The following is a 26,292-nucleotide window of genomic DNA, read 5'->3' as shown; positions in this document are numbered from 1 at the left end:
TATGGACAACAGTCTAGAAGAAAAGTATTACATCAATGCTAAATTTCCTAAATTTAACCACTCTGCTTACTTAAGACACTTGATCTTAGGAAATGCATATTTAAGTATAAGACAGCATCATATATGCAATCTACTCTCAAATAGTTAAGCTTTTCACATCAACAGAGAAAATAATAAAGTAAATATGACAAAATGTTAAATATGAGGGGATCTGAGTAAAGGGCTTAAGGGAAGTTTTGTACTACTCATGTAACTTCTGTAAGCCTGAAATTATTAAAAAAAAAAAAATCTTGGTGTTTTGGCAGTATTCCTCAGCATATGTGTATATAATTATATATAATACTTGTATTTTTTTAAATTAAAAAATGGAATTATCCATTTGACACTATTTAGTTTCAGAGGCTCTCCCAAGGACACATGAACATCCCGGGGGGGGAAAAAAGCAATTGTTTTATGGTGAATTAAGTGTCCTTCTCTTGCTCTCCACCCAAGCAAACTCCCCCACACCATAAATACCCATTCTACCACCATCTCCTTAACCAGTCACAGCTAATTAAAGGGATCAAGATGGAGAACACTGGCTCACTGACACCTTGCCAATTCCTGTGAGGTCTAACTGTACTTTCTTCAAAAAAGTTCTCTAAGATTTCCCTACAGTTTTTTAACAAATCTTTTACTTAAGCTAGCTGGAGCTGATTTCTGTACCTTGCATCCAAATAAACTCTAAAACAGCAGGCTTTTGAGAAGTAGAAATAAACGGTGCAAGGGAAAACAGTAGCCAGTTAAAATAATCTTTTGTCTGCTTGAAAAATATGGTTTTGCTGGGGGCTTAATGGTAAGATGTAAAAGGACTGTGTCAATTCAGCCAATTATGCAGCTTCATTTAAAGAGAAGCAGCAGAGAAGCAAATAATTCAAAAGGAACAATCTTACTTTCTCAAGAAGAGCTACTATGTATCAGACCAACCCTAGAACCCCATCAATTTATGGCTAATGAAGCAGTCTCAACCTTTCAATCAGTCACATAAGAATCTTCCCATCTTTACCATATCATTAAAGAGAAAATGGGTTTTCAAATTCCTAAAACCTGTCTTCAAACAACATACAAGAACAAGAGGAATTTTTTTCAGTTAGTCTTTAAGTAAAAATTATGTTATAAATACCTTTTGAAAACAAAAGTCAAAATAGATTTAAACATTGAAAATTTTTCTGGTCTTAGGGGCGCTTGGCTGGCTAAGTGGGTTAAGACTGCCTTCGGTTCAGGTCATGTTCTCAGGGTCCTGCATGGGGCTCTCTGCTCAGCAGGGAGCCTGCTCCCCACACCACCCCCCTGCTTGCTGCTCTGCCTACTTGTGATCTCTCTGTCAAATAAATAAAATTTTTTTAAAAAATGTTCTGATCGTAGATAAAATGTTAGCTAACCTAATTCTGTGAACTTGAAATTTAAAATTATCTTATGAATACCACAAACCAAAACTATCTCAATCCCACTGTTCATTAGTTAACTTTATTGCTATAGGCTCAGACCTTAAATGCTGTAACAAAGTTAGCTATAACACAGGTGTGATTACTCAATGTTCCTTCTCAATTATAAACTTCAGGATCAAGATGTTTATTCCTTCAGATTAACTCTGAATTAAGCAAACATCTAAGAGTTGCTAGAAAATTATCTCTCTTCTCCAACTGTACAACTCAAAGTTGCACAAATAATTTTCTCAGGTCCTGTCTTAATTAAACCCAGACTTCACACTTATGACAACTTTAAAGTGCAAAAATAAATATTTTAACTAGAAATAATGGACAAGTAATCGATTATTTACTCAATGAATTACTATGGTATCGATTACTTACACCTGGAAAGCCATAATGCCTTGTTTTGATGGTATCATAACTCAACACATCAAAAAAATTGACTGAGTTGTTGCACTGAAAGTCCAAGATCCCAAACAACTTAAATAGGTCTTATAATCAAATCAGATTTTCCAGTAAAGCTGGAAAATTCACCTAACAATACAAAAACAGCTTTCGTAAACTACCTAAAAATAGAATTTTATTTATGAGCTGTCTGTAGGGAAGAAAGAACCAATTTCATATTAAGGGAAAATATTTATCAAGTGAAATGTAAGACCCAACTATTTTCTTGACTCTGACTTAAGTAAAAAAGCATCCTAGTTACTAATGGTTAATAACTTCTTATATTCTTAAAGATACAAATAACATCTAATTAAATTAGCTTTAGTCACCATCTGATTTTTAATGTAGCACTTAGCATGAGTGCTCAAATTAACAAAAAAAAATTCTTTTCTTAATTCCTACCTCTCTCTTTAGGTAGGAATTAATTTAATTGCAATAGCAAGATTTTTAGTTAAATACTGTTACTTCAAATTTGGTATGCTAAAAAAATTATTTTCAACCATAAATATTCCTCTTCCGTATTAAATAAAATTTTAAGTAATACATATTATCCGTTTAATATTTTTTTAAAAAATCTCTTCCCAACACTTGTACGTTACAAAAGACAGTGAAAAAGAGACAGTAAGCTACTCCAATTTTAAACTCAGCCTAAAAACTAACATTTATACAGCAACATCTAAAATAGTATCCTTGTTTTTTTGCCAGTCAACACAAAATAATTTTACCATAAAGTAAAAATAATTCTATAGCTAACATTAAAAATTCTCCCTGAATACAAGTATTAAACATTTATTCTACATATCACAAAGAACAGTCCCTGATCACTCAGAATATTTTAGATATGTCTGCTTAAATGAAAGCTTTAAACGCAACAAATAATTGAGCACCTACTCTCTACTGTGAATCAATCCTTTGGAAATGGAAGCTAATTACATATTATGAAAATATTTTAAAAAATAAACACAGCATCTTTTACAAAAATTCCACACTGATACTTCTTTTGCAGCTTTTGACAGTTCTTCCAAGTCTTTTTCGTTTTCTCAATTTTAAACACTCAATGACAGCACACATTTAAGTCCCAGAACTAACTTCCAGAAAAGTGGATCTGTTAGGATTTATGTAACACACTTAAAAAAAAAACACACACACACACAAAAAAAACCTAAAAAAAAAAAAAAAAAAAACCTAAAAAAAAACAAACAAAAACAAAAAACAAAAAAAAAAACCTATAGGTATAAGGCTTTGATGCATGAAAATGGGTACATTATTCTTAGAAATAAGAAACCAATTTAAGAAGTTAGACTTTCACTAAGATCACTAAGGTGTGTGTTAAAGGGAAGAATTTCTCCTAAATTATTAATTGGCTTTTATCCTCACTTCCTTATTTTAGATCCAAGAAGTCCTAGAGCTTACAGTGGTATACATGGTAAAAATTCTCTGGCTGGAAGCTCTAAGACAGACAAGCCAAAATTGTGAGAGAGTTATCAGAGATCTAAAGAGTTGAAGGGAAATAGAGGAGCCCTGTCAAGTTTCTAAACTTAAATTGAGATCAAAAGGATCCTATAACGTACACTGACAACAAAAGGGAAGTACGATCAAAATATAGTCTCTAAAAATAAAATTTGCTCTCCAATTACGTTATAATTTTCCACAAATCCACTTAAACAGATAAACACCTAATCCCTCAAAACTCAGCTACCCTAAGAACAAAAGACCATTTGACTAGTCTCCCCCGACCAGACCTACTGTATCAAAACACCGAGAATAAAAAACCATGCCTAACCTTTTAATAAATTTGCCTCTACAATTCTAATTTAAAAAACAGTCAATGGGGTATACATTAACAAAAGCCAAACATTTATAACCATGTTATTTATAAATTAACCATTTAAAATAAAGTACAATATACTTCAAACATATATCAAAACAAGCAAAAAAAACCTAAGGCAATGGAGCAGCCCAGTATGAGGAAAGCTAATAGTGTGAAGGCAGCTTTTCTCATAATTTCTAACTTGGTATTGTTTATCTGAAGCCAAGTAAGTCCAAATGCTGTGTCTACACCTGATCGAGGTCACTATCAAGAAAAAACAATGGGTGTAGACAGTGTTCCCTCCCATGGCTACATAAGCCAAATTTCCCTAAGAGTATACTGATTTCCTACATTAAATAGTAAGTTAAAGTACCAACCTTCTGAACCACAATCTTAACCACACAGTCTATAAAACAAACGCACAATCTTTACAGTAAAGTTACAATCTAGACTTACATGATCACCCAGAGCATAATAAAAATGAGTACTAACCAGAAATCCCTACACAAACTCCTACTACCCACTAATATTTCCTTTTACAATACATTTCAAAGATTCTAAGTAAGGTTATGTGCTCAGTCTTCCATGATGAAACTCTCTAAGCCAGTTATTTCTACGATTATTTTGTAGAACAAAAAGTAAACTAGCTCATACGTCAACTTCATGATTCTCTTGTTCCACTGTAAATATCAGAGCAGAATTTACAGTGGAATAAAAGAATCATGAAAGGGTGTATACTCCCCAACCTTTTTAAGAACTACTGGATTGAAAGGCACTCATCTTTCAGTTATTCCGTATCAGACTGGTCATTAAACGCCATTAATGGCCCCACTGAAAACTCACTGCTAAGTTGAGGCCAAAAACATCAACCTCCCACTACAGAGGTGAATTTTAATCATTCCTACTTTTTCAAATACTGGTAAATGACACCATTTAATTTTCTGTCTCAATCTAGTAGATTCTGAAATTAGAATAAAATGGATTCAAGACCCTATATTATGGTATGGCTTTTATTTCAAGTCATTAAAACAGACTAAGTTCCACATCCCAAAATAGGTAAATGGGCATTGGTGGGGGAGGGGAGTGGCTTCAAGAACTAAAGCCTTACTTTTCTACTTAAATAATTACAATAGTATGCCATAAAACAATTTTAAAAGGTAGCAAAGTGTGCAGCTGCACTTCATGAAATATACAGATAACTTGGAAAATTCTTAAGGAATGCTTAAAATACGTGAGAAAAATGGATGCAAAACAGAATAATGAGAAGAACAAGCATATCCACACCCAGTGAAGTAACAGGTTTAGGCTTGTTTGTACAGCTCCCTAAAAATTAATCTGAAAGAATACAAAAACCAAAATTCACAAAATTGGTCAAGAAGTGGATGGGAAACATTTCACTTTAAATTAAAACATGTAGTCCCACAAAATGTTACACTTACACACTTATTAAACATTTTAACTTACTTTAGCAGAGAATAAAAAACACTTGCACTAAATCGAGCAAAAAACTATTCCTTGTCCCAAGTTTTTTTTTTTAATGTTTAAGATACCTACCCTCACTACTTGAATTTCTAAGGCTACCTGAGTGTTTTAATTTTTTTTGAAAGTGGTGTCATTTTATTTGCCTCTCAGGAAAAAACCAATAAAATTAATCAACTAAAACACAGCACTGTAATTTGCAGTAAAATCAACACATTTTTGTAAACTATTTGGGGAAGAAAAGAAGCACAGTCTTTTCATGTAAACATAATAAGCCTGTAATATGCTGCAGACAAACGCACTGCATGGGGTGTGGAGGACCCGAGCTGATTAGATTACCACAACATCAGCCTGGGGCCGCCATTTTTAGAATCTGTAAAGGACAAAAGAGGGAAATTTCACTTTTTACTTCCCACCTCGGAAAATAAAGGGGAAAACGGGGCTATCTTCCAATTAGGTATTGATGTCTCCAGCCTAGAGTTGAATGCACCTCACTTAATTCTCTCCAAGGTCTCCAGAACTCCAACACCTTACGTTATTCACATCTCTAAAAGGAGGGGGAAATAGGCACCAAAAATAACAAACCAAACCAAAACAAAACCCGGGGTTTACTCCAAAGCGAACTCTAGCATTTCTCTTTGACTTTAAATTGTATTATTCTTAAGACTCTAGCAAGAACCATCTCTACGGAACTGAGGCCAGTGGAAGAGAGCACTCCGGATTGTTTTTTCTCTCCCCCCTCCCCCGTTTAGCACAGTGAACCGTTTGTTTCTCTTCTCTATCTGCTGCCACAGTGTTTGTGCCAATCCCTTTGGTCAAAATAAGCTTTTCTGAAATGTGCCATATTGTGGATTCTAAGCCTGCGGTACAGTAAAGGACCGCGATAATGCAAGAGGAGTGGGGGAGGAGACTGAGAAGGCTGGGTACTGGGGTGACCACCTCAGGGGCGGGTTTACCCTCTCCCGGAGAGGATGAGGAGCTGCCTCGGTCCCCCACAAAGGGAGATAGAGACCCAGACCGTCCTCTTAACCTAACCCTTCGTATTTACCGGGTAATTGCACCAGAGAATGCCAGGCAATTAATGGAAGAAAAAGAAAATGGGGCCTATACGGTTTTTCAGCACCTGAACAAGATGCGGTCGAGGAAAGGGAGACTGGCAGCTCCTGGGACCACTTCGACACAAACCCTACTAACAGTCACAAGCCTCCCTCCTCACCCAAGCGGCCTTAAGCCGCTGCCAATGAGGAGTGCGCCCCCTCCCTAACTCCCACTCTCAAGGGGGTTTAACTGCCAGTTTCCCCTTTCCCCAACCCTAAAACCCGCCATAATGCTCCCTTTCTAGGGACAGGAAGAAAAAGGATGAATTCTATTCAAACCAGCAACGTCTTCCTCCAGCCCAGACACCTGAGAGTCAACGTCGACTCCCCCAACCCCGCTCCCAAAAGGATAAAAATGAGAAAGCCCCCTCCCCCTTGAAACACGCGTCCCTCCACCCCACAAACCCCAAGAACTCCCAAGGAGACGACAAGCACTGACCTGTGATGTTCACACACCAGACACCCGAACCCCGTTATCTGCTCGACCCCCAGGGAGTCTCTCCACACCTCCGCGAACAGACGACCCCCCGACAGCAGCCACTGCGGACACAGGACCCGGCTCCACACACCCCCTCCCCAAACAGCAGCGCGCAGCCTCTTCACCAGCAATCAAAGAGTAGGGGAGGGGGCACCCAGACAGTCAACAGGAACGCAAAGGCGACGGCAAGGCTGCTCAGAGTGTCTATGCCCCCTCTGTTGCCGCTCACGATCTCAGGCACGGTCTCCGACTCGGCCCCCTGCGCCCGCTCAGTGTCACTGCCTCTCGCTCTGGGAAAATGGCGGCGACGGCGGCGGCGGCGGCCGCGGCGGCGGCGGCGGCGGCGGCCGCGGCGGCGGCAAGTGCACGGGGCCCGCCCGCCCCGCTCCGCAGGGGCAGAGGGGGAGGGGACGAAGCTGCCCGCCGCCATTTTGCTTGTGGGCTGCCGCCCGCCGTTGCCTCTTCCACGGAGGCTCGAAGATAGCCAACTGGAGGCACAGAGGTGGGCAGAACCTCCGTCTTTTTCACAACAGATGCATTCAACAATTCACAGAAGGTTTGGGAAGTTTCGGTATTTGGTGGGATTGGTTCTTTACCCCTTTTCCTTGAGCAGCGCTCAAGTCTGGATATCGGCGACGTTGGGCACGCCACTGCTGGGTGGAAGGATGAGGACTGTAGGCCCTGGGAGCAAACCCCCCCCTTCCTAAAGCGATGCACTTTCTCCCACTCCCCAAACCATCTCAGTCTCAAGTCTTCCCCTCCCCCTGCCCAGTCTGGCCTCCAGCGCTGGGTGAACTCGGTTGGGGTGTCACTCGACGCCCACTAGGGGCTGTGGAGGCTCCAGTGCGCAGACTCCGGGCACCGGATAAAAGCGGAGCTGGGGCGTCCAGCGCCGTCTCGATGGAGGAGCGAGAAACGGAAGAGGTCGGGGGGAGCAGCAGCAGGAAAAGTACAGCCACCATCAGCGCCGCTTTCCTGCCACCGTGTATCGGGGTAAAAAGCTGCCGTTGCCGTCGGTGCAGTTGCCGTCGCTGCCTCCTACTTCTTTTGGCCCAGGGGAAGGATTTCCCCGCCGGCGGGACAGTGTGCGGGGTGGGGAGCGGGAGTTCCTTTATGTGGTGGTGATTAAACGAGGGAGGGACAGAGAGACGGTTATCGCGAAGAAATAAGGGGGAAGCCGAAGAATAAAACAAGGGTTTCCCCACTAAAATAACACGGTCATTCTTGTTCTTGTTTTCGGGGTCTTTCCCCCGAAATGGCGGTTTCCGTCTTCTCGCTCCAGAGACCGGGAGCGCTTGGTAAGCGAAGTGGGGAGAGGCAGAGGCGGTCCGTGCAGCCAATCAGTGCCTGATGTGTTCTGTCGGGCGCGTCGTGATTGGCTAGCGATGACCTCATGCTGCAGCAGCGGGTGGGGCCAGCGCCGTCGGGGGAGGCTGTTGCAAAGGCAGAGAGGGAGAAGTGACGATGGTGATCTTTGCTGCCGCGGCTGATATGGAACCCAAGCAGTGGCGAAGAGAATCTCAAGGCTCTTCCCTGAGTATTTTCTCCTGTCCCTGCGCGAGGTGAGGGCCCCGGCTCGGCCTCTGCGAAACTTTGGGGCGCTGGCGCGGACGAGGAGACGAAATTCCTCCCGTGACTTTTGTAACTGCGTCAGGGCAAGATGGCGCTGGGTCTCCTTGGGGCGCGGGGGGAGAGGCACGTCCACCGCCGCCGCAGCGCATGTGACCGGGCTGCATTCCTGTGGGGTTTGGCTCCGACCCAGGCTGGGGCGGGGGAGGGGAAAGGGCTTGGGCGGAGGAGACTGTGGTGCGGTCGGCGTTGGCGGCCTGAAGAGGAAGAGATGACTGTTTGAGAGCGATTCCCCTCCCCCATATAGCTTACAGTTGCGGCTCCCGGGGGAAAGCCCCTGGAGGGACACTCCTCACGGGGTGTGACGGCTGTTGGTGGTGGAAGTTTGGTGCCCTATTTTCTTACCTACCTTTCTCCTTGCAAAGTACTTACGTAAGGTGACAGGTTCCTAGTGCGGGAGTCGCAATCAGCTGCGAGTCCCTGAGGGCCGCTGGACTGAGTAGAAAAGAGAGACTAGCTGGGCCACAACGTCAAGAAGTTACCAGTTATTTTTTGAGAAAGCGTTAGGTTTCTCAGATCCCAGTAGAAAAATATTTCCTATATTTGGAAGCAAGTGTAAAAGGTGTAAGTAACACCCAGGAACACTTAAAATTTCCTAAAAGTTACCATTTGAATTTTGAGAATCATTTTCAGGCTTTCTGTTCCTTCCTGTGTACTTCTCATATCCTCCCTATCTGTATATTCTAGAAGAATGTGTCATTGTAGTGGATACGCTTTTCAAATTTAGGAGTGATTAGTAATAACAGAATAAAAGCTGCTACTGTTGTAATCTATATGAAATAAGGATGTTTTCAGTACTGTTGTCTTTCTGTTGCCCTCTTATCTATGGTTTTTAAAAATAAAAGATGAAATCACTTTCGGTAAATGTTACTCATTAAGATTCCTGCACCATTATGAAGCCTACCTCTTTAAACCACTTCTGTAGGAAGCGTGGGACTTTAGTTACAATTTTCGAAACCTTGTTAGTTGAAGGTCTTTAGTTCAAAAGTTAAGTAGCCTATATTGGTAGGTTCAGTAAGAAATATTAGTTTTGTTTTTGATTATTCCCACTTGGCCAGACAAGCATAGTAGCCATTTAACTAAACTGGTGAAAATTGAAAAAGCTTCTCCCCTCGGGTGGTGTTGAGAGTAGGGAGTTACACGTAACGAAGATACTTGAACCGAAACCCGGCTTGCTTTTTGACAGGACACATCTTGTGCTAGGAGGAAATGTTTGCAGGACCTGAAAAAATGGGTTTAACTCCGGTCAAGGTTATGTTATTTCCTATAGTGTTAGTTGTAGACTTGGTAGTGTGAAAACAAGATTTTGTTTATACTTAAACCTTTGCTAGTCTTTGTGGCTTTTTCATTGAAGTAACAGTATGAATAAACTGAAAAGCCTGTAATTAAAGTGTAAATATTAAGTAGTACGAAGATTTTAGAGTTCAGACTTTGTGTTCATCCATTGTGAATAGAAAATGGGCACTTTGCATATAAGAACTCTTGAATAACTTGGAGGATTTGTCATGTATAAATTGTGTCTCCCTGAACTGTCATAGCAACTTTTATTTTGGCTCAGGAAAAAGGGACCAAATATGAAGTCCGGTTTTTAAGGTAATTTTCAGTCTTCCTAGCTTCACTCTGCCTTAATAAGGAAGAGAGGCCATTTTTCAAGCTAATAGAAACATCCTTGTTTTTCTTTTCTTTTTTAAGATTTTTTTTTTTTTTTTTTTTTTTGACAGAGGGAGATCACAAGCTGGCAGAGAGGCAGGCAGAGAGAGAGGGGGAAGCAGGCTCCCTGCTGAGCAGAGAGCCCGATGTGGGACTCGTGGGGCTGGACCCAGGACCCTGAGATCATGACCTGAGCAGAAGGCAGAGGCTCAACCCTCTGCGCCACCCAGGCGCCCCATGTTTTTGTCTTTTTCATCTGAATGTCTACATTATTCCCAATTGCCACATCTCGAGCTCTAGTTTTTCTTTTGCCACGTTCCTGTGGTGTTTTAAATACTACTTAGAATTACTTCTTTGACTACCTCCTTGTGTAATATGTTCTCTCTGGGCAATTTCATTTGTGTCTATGACTCCAGTAAAGCCTAATTTTTATATCAAGCTGTAAATGCAATGTTAAGGTGTACAAGAGGGGGTCCCACAGTCTTCTAAACTCCCGAAAAAATACTGAGCTTGGTACTAGATTCGAAAGAACTTTGTTCACCCATTCCCTCAAAATATTTTTGCTTCTCATCCTCTTTAATTATTTGAGTAAACCATACCCCAGCCTTCTTACATTTTGATTCAAATTATCATCTGTTATATAATTGGAAGTTTTGTAAGTGGCTTCAGGTGGCAGACATCCCCTAGTGGCTAAAATACATCTGGAGTGCTGTTTCATACGTTTGTGTCTTTGTCCATTCCACCCAAAGTACTTCCCACTCTTGGGTAACTTGAGACTTTGCCTCCTGAAACTTCATATTTTAGCTCCCAAGTCATATGAACCGTTCTTAAAATAGTGATGCAACCCAGTGCTTGACACTTGTTTGGCATTCAGGTATACTCTTGGGGGGGGGGGCCTTAATTTTTTTTAAGATAACACTCTACTAATAAACTGTAGTGCAAAATGTAAAATCTAGCTTTCACACTTTCCAAAAGCACACTTGACTACCAGGGTTTGATGAGGAAAGGAAGGATTAGGAGACTCATAGGCAAGGTTTCCTCCCCTTTGACTTAGGTGAAAGGGGGGACGGCCCTGCTGGTGGGATATTTCTGACTGCAGAAAGATGGGAAGAAAAAAACTGACCGTATTTTTCAACATCGTCTTTTCTCAAATTTAGAGGACATTTTAACTTCAGTATATAAACACCAGTTATTATTTGGTTTTTTAATTCCTTGATGTGTTTGGGCCTTATCGAAGTATTTAGTACTGCTTGCTCTGATAGCAGAGGACCCCCGTGAGTTTAGTTTTTATCATTTTTCTTGCTGTCATTTATAAGTGTCTATGTGACAGCCTCTAGTACCTACATGTATTTTATGTATCATGAGATTGGCATTCCAATAATAGGGCTTAATAAAATTGCATGTTAAATGAAGCTCCTCAGTAAGGATTCTAAGCGTCAGATTTGAGCTTTATAACATTGGTGACACTTTTGTCTGCTGTTAAAGCTTTCAGGGTATTTTTGAATAGTGATTGTCTATCTTTTGAAGCTCAAGTTCAAAGTAAGAAAATATTCTGAATTAAATGGGTCTTCACTGGATTTTGTTGTTTTGGGGATTTTTTAAGATTTTTATTTATTTAACAGAGATCACAAGTAGGCAGAGTGCGGCAGGCAGAGAGAGGAAGGAAAGCAGGCTCCCTGCCGAGCAGAGAGCCTGAGCGGGGCTCAATCCCCAGGACACCCTGGGATCATGACCTGACCAGAAGGCAGAGGCTTTAACCCACTGAGCCACCCAGGCGCCCCCCTGGATTTTGTTTTTATCTGGAATTTTCCTCTGCCCCACTCCAACTCCTGACTTTAGTGTTGTTTAAGTGTAGAACAAAAAGATTTATGTCTGAGGATTTAACTTAAACCCTTAAATATACCTTAAAATGTTACGGTTGAATATACTACCTGATTAGTTTAACTTCCTGAAAAATGGATTTAATGCTACCTCTTTCTTTTTGGGCAAGGTGTTATTTATGTTAACACTAAACCTGAAATTCATATTTGCAAATAGTCCTCAAAAAAACTTTTCAGGGTTGTGGATACCTTGAGTCAATTTGATTGGTTTTTTAAGAAAAAGATAGGTTTATTCCAGAGTATTAAAAAAACATTTTGAAGTTAACTGCCTTCTGGTATTCAAAAAGATCAGGCTTAGGGGTCCCTGGGTGGCTTAGTCTGATGAGTGTCATTGAGCATGGATTCTTGGGTTCAGCTCAGGTCATGAGATGGAACTGCTCCCCCCCCCCCCAATAAATAAATCTTAAAAAAAAAAAAAAAAAAGATTAGAGCGCCTGGGTGGCTCTGTCTGCCTTTGGCTGGGGCCTCTTCAAATAAATAAAATCTTAAAAAAAAAAAAAAAAGGATCAGGCCAGTAGTCTCCCTGCTAAGTTTGAAACATATTGTATTTTTTTTTAAGATTTTATTTATTTGACATATAAAGATCACAAGTAGGCAGAGAGAGAGGAGGAAGCAAGGCTCCCTGGCTGAGCAGAGAGCCCCATGTGGGGCTCGATCCCATTTCCCTGGGACCATGACCTGAGCCAAAGGCAGAGGCTTTAACCCACTGAGCCCCCCAGGTGCCCTGAAACATCTTTTAAGTACGGAGTTTGCCCTGGAAAATACAGAAACTAATAGTATTCTCCTTCCACCTGAATGAAACAAATAGGAAGCTAGCAAAAGCTTACTTAGCCCACTGTAGTGTTCTCTGGAATGATTTAACAGTAGATGTAGAAAATGGGCTCTTTAATATGCAGTGTGAACTATAAACTTCAGTATCAAATGTAAAAATGGAGCCAGTGAAGAGCTGAGAAATCTATTGGAGGTCCATTCTTTACTCACAGTGAGTGGTAATTTACAGAACAAAATTTCTGAATGGACCTAGTTTCCCAGCTCTGCTTGTCCTATTTAGAGCTTGTGATTGTGTTTTGTTTTGTTTTTTTAAAGTATTTTATGGCCTTTTCCAATCGCTGCCTCTGTTCCCTTAAGCATTGAAGTATGCAGAGTTTATCTTGTCTTTGTATTATAAAAGAAAATTGGATTTGGGTTGTTTGTTCCTTTGTTGTAAACACACCACAAAACAGCAGTATGGTCAGCCTTGTCTTTTTGAGGTACAGAATATGCCTTCACTGAACAACTATCTCTTAAACAGAACTGGTCCGAATAGATTGGTTATCGACCTAGAGTAAATGATATTTCATACAACTAAAACTTCAGTTAAATTATATAGAAGCATATTCTAAGCGATTATATCACTTTAATATTTCTTACCCTCAAAAGTATTTTTAAAAGTGCCCCTCCCAAAGTATATTGATATTTGTGTCTCAAATTTAAAACTGTAATCTGGTTTTTCCCCTCTGATTGCTTTGTTCCTGGGACAGATTAGAACTCCAACTCTAATCTGAATAGAGTAATTGGCATTCCTACCATATTTAAGACACAGAAAACATAATTCCCAGCCCTTACATTTTCAATTAGGTTGTCAAGATAAACTGCTTGGTAATTAGAATGTTCAAAGCATTTGTGTCTAAATTTTTACTTGCTAGTTTCTCCCAATTTTCTACCTTTTTAAATTTAGCTCAGTTTTAATGCCACTTCCGTCTCTTTTTGTATAGGTTGGCTTGTTGCTAACAGTTAACATTAAAGAAAAGAAAGATCACTGGTTAATAAGTGAGGATATAACAGATGGAATTAATAACAGGAGTTTTTTAAATTAGCACGGTCACTCATACTAGTATAGCAAGAGTGGAGAGAAGTTGTTGGAAAGTCATAACATAAGCACTCAAAATCTTAACTGCTAGTGAATCCCCAAAAGGAATGCTGAGTGCCCAGAAACATATTTGATACTATTGTGTACTTTATCTCTGCTAAGTGCTGCTACTTACCTGAAGTTGGCACAGGTGATTTCAACACCACTCTGACCTAGCTAAAGTTTATATTCTTTGTCTGAGTTACACCGTCTGAATGAAGACTTAAGTTTTAAGCGGAGAGACGGGACAGTGAAGTGTATTAGGACTTGTTTTAAGTCTTTACATTCTTATCTACCTTTCAACCTTGGGGGAAGGAACTGATCCTTAAGAGCCCTTAATGTAGATGAAGAGTCTGAGTGAGAGTGGGAGTAATAGGAGGAGGTGGTACATACAACATTAGAACATCCAAGCATGTTGCCTGGATTTGGAGTGAAAAAAAAACTGACTTTGAAGAAAAATAATTGTTTTAAATTTGGTAGTTTTAGAAGATGAGCATTAAAGCTTGAGAGTGTTCAGTCTTAATAGATCTAACAAGAAAGTGGACATGTTGACATTTTAGATCTAAGGGAACAGATTTCATTTTTTTTTTTTTTGGATGCCTAAATTATATGGAATAAAAGTCACAGGAAAAGAATGCACAGCATAAGGAATGTAGTCAGTGATACTGTGATAGTATTGTATGGTGACAGTAGGCTACGCTTGAGAGCATAGCTTAATGTATAATAAACTCCTTATATACTCATTACTTCTCAAATCCTTGTATAGAGAAAACTAATGTAACTATGTTAACTATACTCGTTTTTTTAAAATAAAATGAATAAAAAATTCTATACCAGTATTACCCGAGTCTTGTTAGTCATAGTAAAAATAATATTTTGTTCATAACTATCCTAAGGATACCTTTTACTGTTAGATTATTCTGTAATGCGCAGAAATGATAGCATTTTAAAGTACCCTTAAAAGATTTTTAAATGACTCCCTAATAAGTGGAGATTTTTTTCAGCCAAGTTGTCTTAGGTTAGGATTTTAGTTCGTTTTTAAACGAGGTTTTGGGGTACCTGGGTAGCTCAGTCATTAAGCATTTGCCTTTGGCTCAGGTCATGATCCCAGAGTCCTGGGATTGAGCCCCACATCAGGCTCTCTGCTCAGCAGGAAGCCTGCTTCTCCCTCTCCCACTTCCCTGCTTGTGTTTCCTCTCTCACTGTCTCTCTCTCTCTCTCTCTCTGTCAAATAAATAAATAAAATCTTAAGAATAAAACAAGGTTTTCACTATTCATCACCTCCTTTAGGTTTCTTCCTTCTTTAGAAAGCAAAATAGCATAAACCAGTTCTGATTAACTCTGGAAAACACACATTGCTTGGTTAACTCTTTCAAACCAGGTTGCTTCAACCACCAGTTGACTTGATTCATAAGGAGTAAAGTAACAACCCAAATGTTTGGTGTGTGTAAGATCATTTAGCTATTGGAGCACCTGGGTGACTCATTGGGTTAAAGCCTCTGCCTTTGGCTCAGGTCATGATACCAGGGTCCTGAGATCAAGCCCCACATCGGCCTCTGCTCAGCGGGGAGCCTGCTTCCTCCTCTCTCTCTCTGCCTGCCTCTCTGCCTACTTGTGATCTGTCAAATAAATAATTAAAATCTTAAAAAAAAAAAAAAAGAAAAAAGATAGTTTAGCTATTATATGTCCAACTCCGAGCTAGGGAAAATTGCTACTGATTTTTTTGGACACTTGAAATCTTATAGGTAGGTCAGAACTTAACTAACCTTGTAGGAATTTATAATCCTCTTTTTTTTAAAAGAATGTATTTATTAGAAAGCAGGGGAGGAGGGACAGAGGGAGAGGCAGAGTCCCCCCCACCCAGCAGGGAGCCTGCTGTGGGGTTTGACCCCAGGACTCCTGGATCACAACCTGAGTCAAAGGCAAATACGCAACCAACTGAGCCACCCAGGTGCCCCTATTAACTTCTCCTTTTACATGTAAAAATGAATTCACTCTCTCCATCACTTACACGTTATGACCAATGCCTGGTTCCCATTGTCTTTCTGATAAGTTTTGATGTTTTTAGATAAAGAGGGAACCTATTTTCTCCAGTTTAGTCTTCTCCCTAGTATTCACTTTTTTCACGAAGGAAGGCTACTGTAAGGTAAGCCACTCCTTCCTAAAGAAAACGTTTTTCTTTTTAAGGTTTATTTAAGTAATCACCCATTGCAGGGTTCAGACTTAATAACCCCAAAACCAGGAGTCGCATGCTTTCCAACTGAACGGGCAGGCTTTCTCAAAACTACTCTAGATATGCAAGAAATGGCTTCCCCCCCCCACATTCTGTGGTTGAAACCTGAAAAGGCAGCAGAAATACTCATTACTCTCAATTCACATAGTACAGTAGTATGGTAGTGTAGGCACTTCTGCTCTGTCCTAAACACAACTTGTCTGACCACATCTGTGTAAGACATTCTGTGGCTCCTCTCTTTATTCCCATGATACATCAGATGGATGATTGAAGAATCCTTTAAAAATTAAATGACAGGAGCTATTCTAATAAGATCAAAAGTAGGATTCATAGTCTAGGGAATAAGGAAAAATTGTATGCAGTTGTCTGCATATGTAACATTTTGTGGAAGTTCTGTATTATGTGCTCCACGGTGCTCCAGATATGGGTTGTCTTAACACTGTCACGTTTAATTGCTTAGAATATACCTTGTCGAGGAGAACCTGAGTAGCTCAGTCAGTTGAGTATCCAACTCTTGATTTTAGCTCCGGTAATGATCTCAGGACTCTGGGATGGAGCCCCACATCTGGTTCCACACTCAGTGCAGAGTCTGCTTGTCCCTCTTCATCTGCAACCCCCCACTACCACTCTCGCTCTCACTCATGCTCTTTCAAATTTTTTTTTTTTGAAAAAGATGAATATACCTTTTTGAAACTTTTTGGTTTATATGCTACCCTTTGGTAGTTGCTACTTCTATCTTTCCTGTTTTCATTAGTTGCTTTCTTCCACTTCTTAACTGTTGGTATTTCCCAGTGGTATGTCCCCAGCCCCTTTTTCACCAGTTGTGTTTATCGATTCCCACATCTTTACTTATTGAGGACTCCAGAATTTAAGCAAATTCAAAACTGAACTTTTTCTCTTTCAACTTTCCTTCTTGAATTTCTTTTTTTGGTTAATGATGTTCTTCTCCGCTTCTGGCTTAATTGATATAATCAAACATCTTTCCAAAACACGTCTTATTTGCTTAAAACCCTCCAAATAGTTTGCCAGAGATTGAGGATTGTGAACACCACTAAAGTTAAAAGACCCAAGATTCAGGCACTTGGGTGGCTCAGTTGGTAAAGCATCTGCCTTCAACTCAGGTCATGATCCCAGGGTCCTGGGATGGAGTCCATGTTAGGTTCCCTGCTCATCAGGGAATCTGTTTCTCCCTCTGCCCGTCCCCCTGCTCCTGCTCTCTCCCCCTCACACACTCTCTCTCAAATGAATAAATAAAAATCTTAAAAAAAAAAAAAAAGTCCTAAGTTTCAATATTTGTCTTCCAGGGGCGCTTGGGTGGCTGTCAGTTAAGCATCTGCCTTCGGCCCAGGTCATAATCCCAGGGTCCTGGGATCAAGTCCCACATCGGGCTCCTTGCTCAATGGGGAGCCTGTCTCTCCCTCTGCCTACTGCTCCCCCTGCTTGTGCTCTCTCTCTGGCAAATAAAAAAAATAAGATAAAATCTTAAAAAATATATAAGTAGCCTCCAGAGCCCAACGCAGGGCTTGAACCCAGGACTCTGAGATCAAGAGTCAGGCACTTAACTGACTGAGCAACCCAGGCACCCCAGGTGTTCCTCTTTTCTATTCAGTAGTGAGATACGGATAGGCAGTGTCTCATTTATCTTCATAGCTAAAGTGCAGAGTTCCTGGCATATAATAGATACCCAGTTTTTTTGCACAAGTAATAACCAGCTTTGAGGCCAGGTGCTTGAAAATGTTGCCATACCTTATGTTTATGGTAACAGTAGCGAGTCAGTGAAATACGTAATTGAATGCAACATGCTCTGATTCTATACCATCATGTTAAATTGAGGGGTCCCCCCCCTTTTTTGGACACATTTTGCCAGTGTTACTAGCTCTCACTTCTGGTTTCTGTCTGTCCTGTTCATCTTTCTGAAATATTTGTACCTGTCATTGTGCAAGCCAGGATTAGGCCCCTACACTATTAGTTTATAATCTAGTTTAGGATTAAGCCATGTGGGCATGTACCATAAGCGTTCAGGCAGAACGCCTGCTCACAGGTAATGCGTTTCACAGAGGAAATCAAATTTTTGGCCTCGGAGGCAAAATATTTGTGGAATTCATTAGTGACAGGTTACAGGCAGTGAAGCACAACATATTTGTAATTGGCACAGCTTTATGTACAAAAGCATAGAACAGGAATAAAGGACATGTTTAAAATATAAGAAACCAGTTTATGCTTGCATGCAATACATAGAGAGATAAGACTGGAAAAGAGGGTTGATTGTGACCAGATCATTTTTACTTTTTAAATTATTTTTTAAAAGTTTTATTTATTTGACAGACATAGATCACAAATAGGCAGAGAGGCAGGCAGAGGGAGAGAGAGGAGGATGCAGACTCCCTGCCGAGCAGAGAGCCCCATGTGGGGCTCCATCCCAGGACCCTGTTATTTTTTTTTTTTAATTGAGAGTCCTTTAGCAGTGAAGCTCAAGACTTTTATTTTTTCCTTTTCTGTTTTGAGGACATCGTCTCAAAGACTGGCGTAAAGTCTCATATTAGGCCTTGGGTTTAGCTATTGCCAATTAATTTCAAATTGAAAACTAGACCATTAGTAAAAAGTCTGTCATATAACTAGGTTGTCAGTTTCATTCCTAATCTTATCTCACTCTTAGGTGGGATTAGGGTTAGAAAAAGTATTTGGTTTCTTTTTAAAAAAGAGGGGGAAGGGGCGCCTGGGTGGCTCAGTGGGTTAAGCCTCTGCCTTCAGCCCAGGTCATGATCTCAGGGTCCTGGGATCCAGCCCGGCATCGGCATCGGTGGGGAGCCGGCTTCCTCCTCTCTCATTGCCTGCCTCTGCCTGCTTGTGATCTTTCTCCGTCAAATAAATAAATACATCTTTTAAGAGAAAGGGGGGGATGAGAGAGCAGGTATGAGCAAGTCTGATAACTTTCTTTCCTGTTTATGCTCACTTGTTAAAATCTGTGTTTTTTGTTGTTTAGATTTTATTTTTTTAAATATTTTTGAGTGGTCTCCATACCCAGCATGGGGCTCAAAGGCACAACCAAGATAAGAGTCGCATGCTCCACCAATGGAGCCATCCAGGCGCCTCTACAACCTGTGTGTTCTTACTGACTTGTTGCTTTGTTTCCTCATCTGTAAACTGTTTAATATGCGAATGTGTAGCTTAGTGCCTGACAGCATGAGATAATAACTGATGGTCACAAATAAAAAATACCGATTTAAGAGACTTCTGGCATCTTAAATTTTACGCTGAGAATCCATGTAGCACAGGCAGCCTGTGTTTACCTGTTTAACAAAAGCCAGAACTGATAATTTTGCTCCTGCATCAGAAAATAGATCTTTTTTTTTTTAAGTATATTTATTTATTTAACAGAGAGAGCACAAATAGGCAGAGAGGCAGGTAGAGAGAGAGGAAGGGAAAGCAGGCTCCCGCTGAGCAGAGAGCCCGACGTGGGGCTCGATCCCAGGACCCTGAGATCATGCCCTGAGCTGAAGGCAGAGGTTTAACCCACTGAGCCACCCAGGTGCCCCCAGGAAATAGATCTTGGTACCTGCTTTCCTTACTAAAATTTCAGACCCAAAAGAATTTTATTAGGATGCTTCAAATTTCAGGTATTTCTGTTCATGTTTGTACATCTTAAATTCATTATGCCCATGTCAAGTGCATTTTTTTATGGCTTTAGGACAACATACAAACATTTGGCCATCAGCAGAAATCCTCACAATCATTGTTGTAACAGAAAAATGCTACCCTTATATGACCAAGAGGTTACTATTAAATAGTACATTATCTGGCCATATAAAACTACTGCTGTAAGAAAGTTGTGATTGGACTTGAAAATAGTCCTAAATAAACAGTTCTTGTAATTCGTTTACGAGATATTCATGTCCTCACCATTTTACAGTGTATATTTCAGAAGAATTTATCCGTTTATAGATCTGGAGTACACCCATTGGAAAGCAGAAGTAATTTATTGTATAATAGTATTCACTTGAGTTAGGACATTGAGAAGGAAAAACACTCATCATTGGCATTTTTCTTTAAATACATAACCTGTATTCTTTTTTTTTTTTTAAGATTTTATTTATTTATTTGACAGACAGAGATCGCAAGTAGGCAGAGAGGCAGGCAGAGAGAGAGAGGAGGAAGCAGGCTCCCTGCAGAGCAGTGAGCCCAATGCGGGGCTGGATCCCAGGACCCTGGGATCATGACCTGAGCCGAAGGCAGAGGCTTTAACCCACTGAGCCACCCAGGCGCCCCATATAACCTGTATTCTCTATATAACACATGTCTTTTAGAATTAATACTTCCTGCCTGGGCAAATTTCTACGTTACACTTTTTTTTTTTTTTTTTTTTTTTTTTTTTTTTTTTTTTTTAGAACACGTGGGTTGGAGCTATAATGGAGGGCAGGGAGAGAGAACAGCAGACTCCCCACTGAGTGTGGACCCTGACACTGGGCTTGATCTCGTGACCCCAGCTGAAACCAAGACTTGGGCACTCGATAGATTAAACCACCCAGGTGCCACCTCCATATTACACATCTTGACTCAATCATGAGCTATAGTAATTGTTTTAGTGCTTTTAATAAAGTTTAAGAGTGTCCATCTTCCACGCGTGGTTTTATCAGCCTTACTGGTACTTGACAGGATAGTTTTTCTACTTCACAAAAGAAGTCTGTCCCAAATATAACACCTGTGTGAAACTAAGTTTCAGTGTGATTTGTTTGTTTAAAAAAAAAAAAAATGCCTAAGCCCTTGTTTCATCATGTGAGAGGTCAACAAATATGGTTCCTGGGTGAGCTAAATATTATTATAGCCAATACCTTTTTTTCTGAAGGTTCTTGGCTTTAACGGTTAAACTTTTGAAAAACAGAGTTTGACTTAACAGTGCTTTTATATCGTGCTCGCTTCGGCAGCACATATACTAAAAACAGTGCTTTTATATCAAGTGTCTGGTGGTTTGTGTGTATATTTATATTGTGTGCTCAATATGCGGGGATGAGGCGCAGCTATATTAGATACCTATTCCTATTTTTTTAATGTTGACATAACAAAGGTCAGAACCAGCTAAGAATGAATACCATTTATACTTAACGCATGTCAGCTAAATTTGCATTATATTTGCTTTTATAATGTATCCTACAGCAGTTAGTTGTTTGGTGGGGGGACAGGGAGAAGCGGGCAAGTTGCCAGAGAGAGGAGGGGTAGAGGGAGAGACAGAATCTTAAGGAGGCCCCATGCCTAGTTCAGAGCCTGACTCAGGCCTCTCTATCTCAGGAACCTGAGATCATGATTTGAGCCAAAGTTAAGAGTCTGACACTTAACTGAGTGACCCATCCAGGTGCCCCAGCAGTTAGTTTTTAGTGATTTTTTATTTAGCCCTCTTTACAAATGAGGAAATATCTATCAAGATAACTTAAATATTATTTTATTTACCTAGGTGTTTTCACATTTGATTCTTTTTCATTTCCATATGAAATTTATTGTTTATTTATTTAATAAATTAATTCATTTAATTTCTTTATTTAATGTTTATGTTAAGTCCATTTTTTAAAAGATTTTATTTGAGGGCGCCTGGGTGGCTCAGTTGGTTGAGCCTCTGCCTCCGGCTCGGGTCATGATCTCAGGTCCTGGGATCGAGCCCTGCATTGGGCTCTCTCCTCAGCGGGGAGCCTGCTTCCACCCTCTCTCTCTGCCTGCCTCTCTGCCTGCTTGTGATCTCTCTTTCTCTCAAATAAATAAAATCTTAAAAAAAAAAAAAGATTATATTTGAGAGGAAGAGTGTATGAATGGGGGAAGGGGCACAGGAACAAACAGACTCCCTGCCGAGCAGGGAGCCTGACACCCTGCCCTATCTCAGGACCCTGAGGTCATGACTGGAGCTTAACCGGCTGAGCCACCCAGGTGCCTCAACTTGTTTTTATTTTCGATACTTTTTATATCCTGTGTCTTCATCTCTCTTGGGTGATCATTAACATAAAATAAGTAGCTAATATTTGGTTCCCATTTTTACTGTCCTCTCCCATTTTTTTTTTCCTATTCCTGTACGCTACAGACTTCCCTCTTGATCAACAGCTATACTATTTCTGTAGTTAATGTAACAGTGTGTACTCTTCTGTAAATACCTGTGTATAAGAGTTCTCTAAATTTGTAATCTCTGGCTCTGTCACTGGAGTGGAACATGCACCCCTTGATCTTGAGGTTGTAAGCTTGAGCCCCATTTTTAAGTTTACTTAAAAATTACATTTTCAGGGCACCTGGGTGGCTCAGTGGTTTAAGCCGCTGCCTTCGGTTCAGGTCATGATCCCAGAGTCCTGGGATCGAGTCCCGCATGGGGCTCTCTGCTCAGCAGGGAGCCTGCTTCCCTCTCTCTCTCTCTGTCGACCTGTGATCTCTCTCTGTCAAATAAATAAATAAATAATAAAATCTTTTTTAAAAATTACGTTTTCAAAAAATAAATTTTTTATCCTTGCAAGAATGAGTTTTATTTATCGCTGACCTACCAAAGTTTGGTATTACAGAAGTGCTCAGACTCTGTAAAGATGACCAGAAGTTAGCTAGCATAGTTAAATTGAGAGGGAAGCCAAGATTCAAACTTTTCTTGTATTAAGCTACAAAATAAACTGACCTCTTAAGTTGCATTTAGGTAGAAAATTACTTACTTTGTAGTTCACAGCTTTAGGTCCAGATAGCTTTCTCAGAAACTAAAAACAAAACCCTGAAAGTAGTAGAGTGAGGTTTACATTGTAAAAATCAATAAATTCTCATAAGATTTTAATAGCTATGACATAAAATTGTTTCTGTGTATCTCTTTTTGTTTTCTGTGTATCTCTCTTTTCTGTCAGCTAAGTGCGAAAATTAAATTACATTCAGGGATAAACTCTGACACTAGTTTAATTGGAGGCTTAGATGAAACTATAGTTTTTTTTGTTTTTTTTTTTTTTTAAAGATTTATTTTTTTGAAAGATAGAGATTACAAGCAGTCAGAGAGGCAGGCAGAGAGAGAGAGAGAGGAGGAAGCAGGCTCCCAGCCAAGCAGAGAGCCCAATGCGGGGCTTGATCCCAGGACCCTGGGATCATGACCTGAGCCGAATGCAGAGGCTTTAACCCGCTGAGCCACCCAGGCGCCCCGAAACTATAGTTTTTAAACATTAAACTCTTCACACTCACGGTTAAGTTGTCCATACAGGTGCTTGGTAAAATCAGTTACTTGTGGAAGAGAAGTAGATGCTTGGTTTTCTATGCATAAACTGCCCCCCTCCTCCAATCCTTGCCATCATGCATTACCAAAAAAATTCAGTAGGTTTTGTTTTCTATTTCTGAAACAGTCCACCAAGTCATATGTTTCCTGGAATTACTTTACATTGGTAAATAAAATGGAATGGTTTTTCCATGCCATGCATTTTTATGAAACAACTAATTTGTGTGAGAATTAAAATATCATTCTGAATATGAATTAGCAAAGTAAAATGAAGGAACCAGATTATAAAAACCAAGTCAGGGTCAATGCTGTAGGAGACAAGGAGAAGACAGTTAAGCATTATGCATGAAATACTAATTTAATACCCTGGAAAGAGAATTTCCAGTGAAAAGTGTATTTTTATCGAAAATTTGGTGTTTTATTATTTTTTTTAAAGTGGCTTTTTTTTTTTTTTTTTTTTTCAATTTATTTATTTGACAGAGATTGTAAGTAGTCAGAGAGGCAGGCACGGCGGGGGGGCGGGGGGGAGGCTCCGCGCAGAGCAGAGAGCCTGATGTGGGGCTCGATTCCAGGACCCTGAGATCACAACCTGAGCTGAAGGCAGAGGTTTAACCCACTGAGCCACCCAGGTGCCCTGAAAATTTGGTATTTTAGAACTCAATAACTACAGCCAGACCAGTGAGCTTTTTTTTTTTTTTTTTTTTTTTAACTTTGGGCTCTATTCTAATGTTCATATGAAGGTAATTCGTATGATGGTACTTTTCATATGAAGGTTCATATGAAGGGTATGAGGAAGAAATAGGAAGAGGTTTGACTCACAGGCCTTGTGGACTTAAAGCTAGGGATTTTTGTACACCTAAAATTAACTGTTAATTATATTTGAACTTAAAAATTTTGAAAAATGGGGCACCTGGGTGGCTCAATGGGTTGGGCTCGGGTCATGGTCTCCGGGTCCTGGGATCCAGTCCCACATTGGGCTCTCTCTCTCTGCCTACTTGTGATCTCTCTGTCAAATAAATAAATGGAATCTTTAAAAAAAATTTTTTTTAAAAAGCTGTGCATTTGAAACTATTTTCTGTATTTAGAGTTTGATTATTCATGCTCTTTATAGTCTCACTGGCAGACCTTATTTTCTTGCTCATTCTGCTGCTACCGTGCATCAAGGAGGCATTGTGTACCAGAAGGCTATGAGCTACTTGGGGGAAAAGGTGCTTACAAGAACAGCATAATTGCAATGCCTGGGTGGCTCAGTTGGTTAAGTGTCTGCCTTCGGCTCAGGTCATGATCCCAGGGTCCTGGGATTGAGTCCCCCTATTGGGCTCCCTGCTCAGTAGGGAGTCCAATTCTCCCTCTGCCTGCTATGCCTCCTGCTCCCACTGCAGCGCTCTCTCTTTCTCTCTCTCTCTCTTTCTCTCTCTGACAGATAAATAAAATTTAAGAAAAACAGGGTAATTCTTAATCATAATAAACAGTCTTTGTCAAGGTGCGTGGGTAACTCCCTTGTGTATTAGTAGCTGCCAGTGGCGAAATAGCTTCCCAACAAGCAGGTTAGGTTTGTTCCTTCTAAATCACAGACCTCACAGTCTAAGGTTTTGTGTCTCACAGGAGCCTTGATAGCATAGAATGGTTAAGATGGGAAAGACTCAAATTCTGTATTCCATTCAAACAATACAGAGCTGCTGTTGTTTGAGAACAGGATAACTTCAAGAATTCAAGTAATGAGTGTTCGTCTAGATCTCTAGGATATGAATCAACAAAGCAGTTAGGAAACTTGTGTGGTTTTTTTTTTGACAGAATGTCTCAGGTTTGGTATATATGAGAGAAACTAAAGAGTTGGCAGGTTTTAGAGCTATTCAAATCCATTGGTTTCCAGACTTTGGGATTTCTTGAATGAATCAAATGATAATACAGATAATAAACATAGTTGCCAGTTTGTTTTTAAAATAGTGACAGTGTATGCAGCATTTGGTTTTTAAATAGTTATTAAGAGCAAATAAGGACATAACGATTTTTTTTTTTTTTTTAAGATTTGTTTTGAGAGCGGAAGTGCAAGCGAGCATTAGTAGGGTGGGGGTGGGGGGCAGGGCACAGAGGAACCAGCAAACTCCCTGCTATGTTGGGTCCTAGGATCAGACCCTAAGATCACTACCCCAGCTGAAGTCAGATGCTTAACCGACTGAGCCAACCAGGTGCCTCAGGACATAAGATTTTAAAGATAATAAATTGTCTTTTTGAAAAGCTTGCCACATTGTTGTTCTCATTTTGCTGTGGAATAATGAAAAATGTTTAGGATTCATTTTGGGCTATTTGGGACTCATTTCATGTATCTCAGCTCCTGTTTTATGACAAGTCAGGCTTAGAAGTAAACAAATGTGTATATTATATATGTATAATAGATTATTGTATTTCCAGCAGTCTAATTAGGGTAAATCCATGAATAACAGTCATTAAAACTATTTGCAAACAATCATTTCAAAGTATTATATACTACAAAGAAATGGTAACAAAAATAGGGTTACAATTTTGTGGGACTTCTACATAAGTGTTATCATAGAAATGAGTAAAGAAGAACACCTGGGTGGCTCAGTCGATTAAGCCTCAGACTCTTTAATTTTGGCTCAGGTGATAATCTCAGGGTTGTGAGAGCAAGCCCTAAGTTGGGCTATGCACAGGGTGCAGAGCCTGCTTAAGAATTCTGTCTCTGCCCCACCCTCCTCCTCTAAAAATAAGTAACTTTAAAAAAAAAAAAAAAGGTAAGGAAAAAAAAGAATGGTTTCACTGGGTCTTTCTGGATTGTAGGCTTTACAGATGGATTTTCTGCAGCAGGCATGTATTACCAGAATTTTTTTTCCCTGAGTTATTCTTGTTTGTAATGATACTGGAAAACGCTTGTACATTAACTAAAACCTAGGATACAAACTAAAACCGGTATGGTCTCAGCTTGTCCGAAACCTACACCCCATTCTCAGTCCTTTAACACCAGATGTCCATTATGTCCCTAGTAATGTCCATTTTAACCCTTTTATTT

The 26,292-nt window shown here is 40.1% G+C and overlaps 1 protein-coding gene across 6 annotated transcripts in view; it reads right to left on the bottom strand.

The window, feature by feature from the left end:
• Positions 1 to 7,060, bottom strand: part of KMT2E (lysine methyltransferase 2E (inactive)) — a 99,516-nt gene extending 92,456 nt beyond the window's left edge. For 4 of the 6 annotated variants that reach the window (XM_046021585.1, XM_046021587.1, XM_046021586.1 and 1 more), the window contains exon 1: positions 6,739 to 7,058. The gene's annotated coding sequence lies outside the window, so the exon portion shown is untranslated. Of the gene's footprint in view, positions 1 to 6,738 lie in introns of all 6 variants that reach the window. The other 2 variants (XM_046021589.1, XM_046021588.1) reach the window with 2 other exon arrangements.
• Positions 7,061 to 26,292: the final 19,232 nt, after the last annotated feature.

This window comes from Meles meles, chromosome 10, assembly GCF_922984935.1.
Source record: "Meles meles chromosome 10, mMelMel3.1 paternal haplotype, whole genome shotgun sequence".
Classification (NCBI taxonomy): Eukaryota; Metazoa; Chordata; class Mammalia; order Carnivora; family Mustelidae; genus Meles; species Meles meles.
Note: the sequence above shows the minus strand (reverse complement) of the source record. Positions and strands in the feature narration are given on the sequence as shown.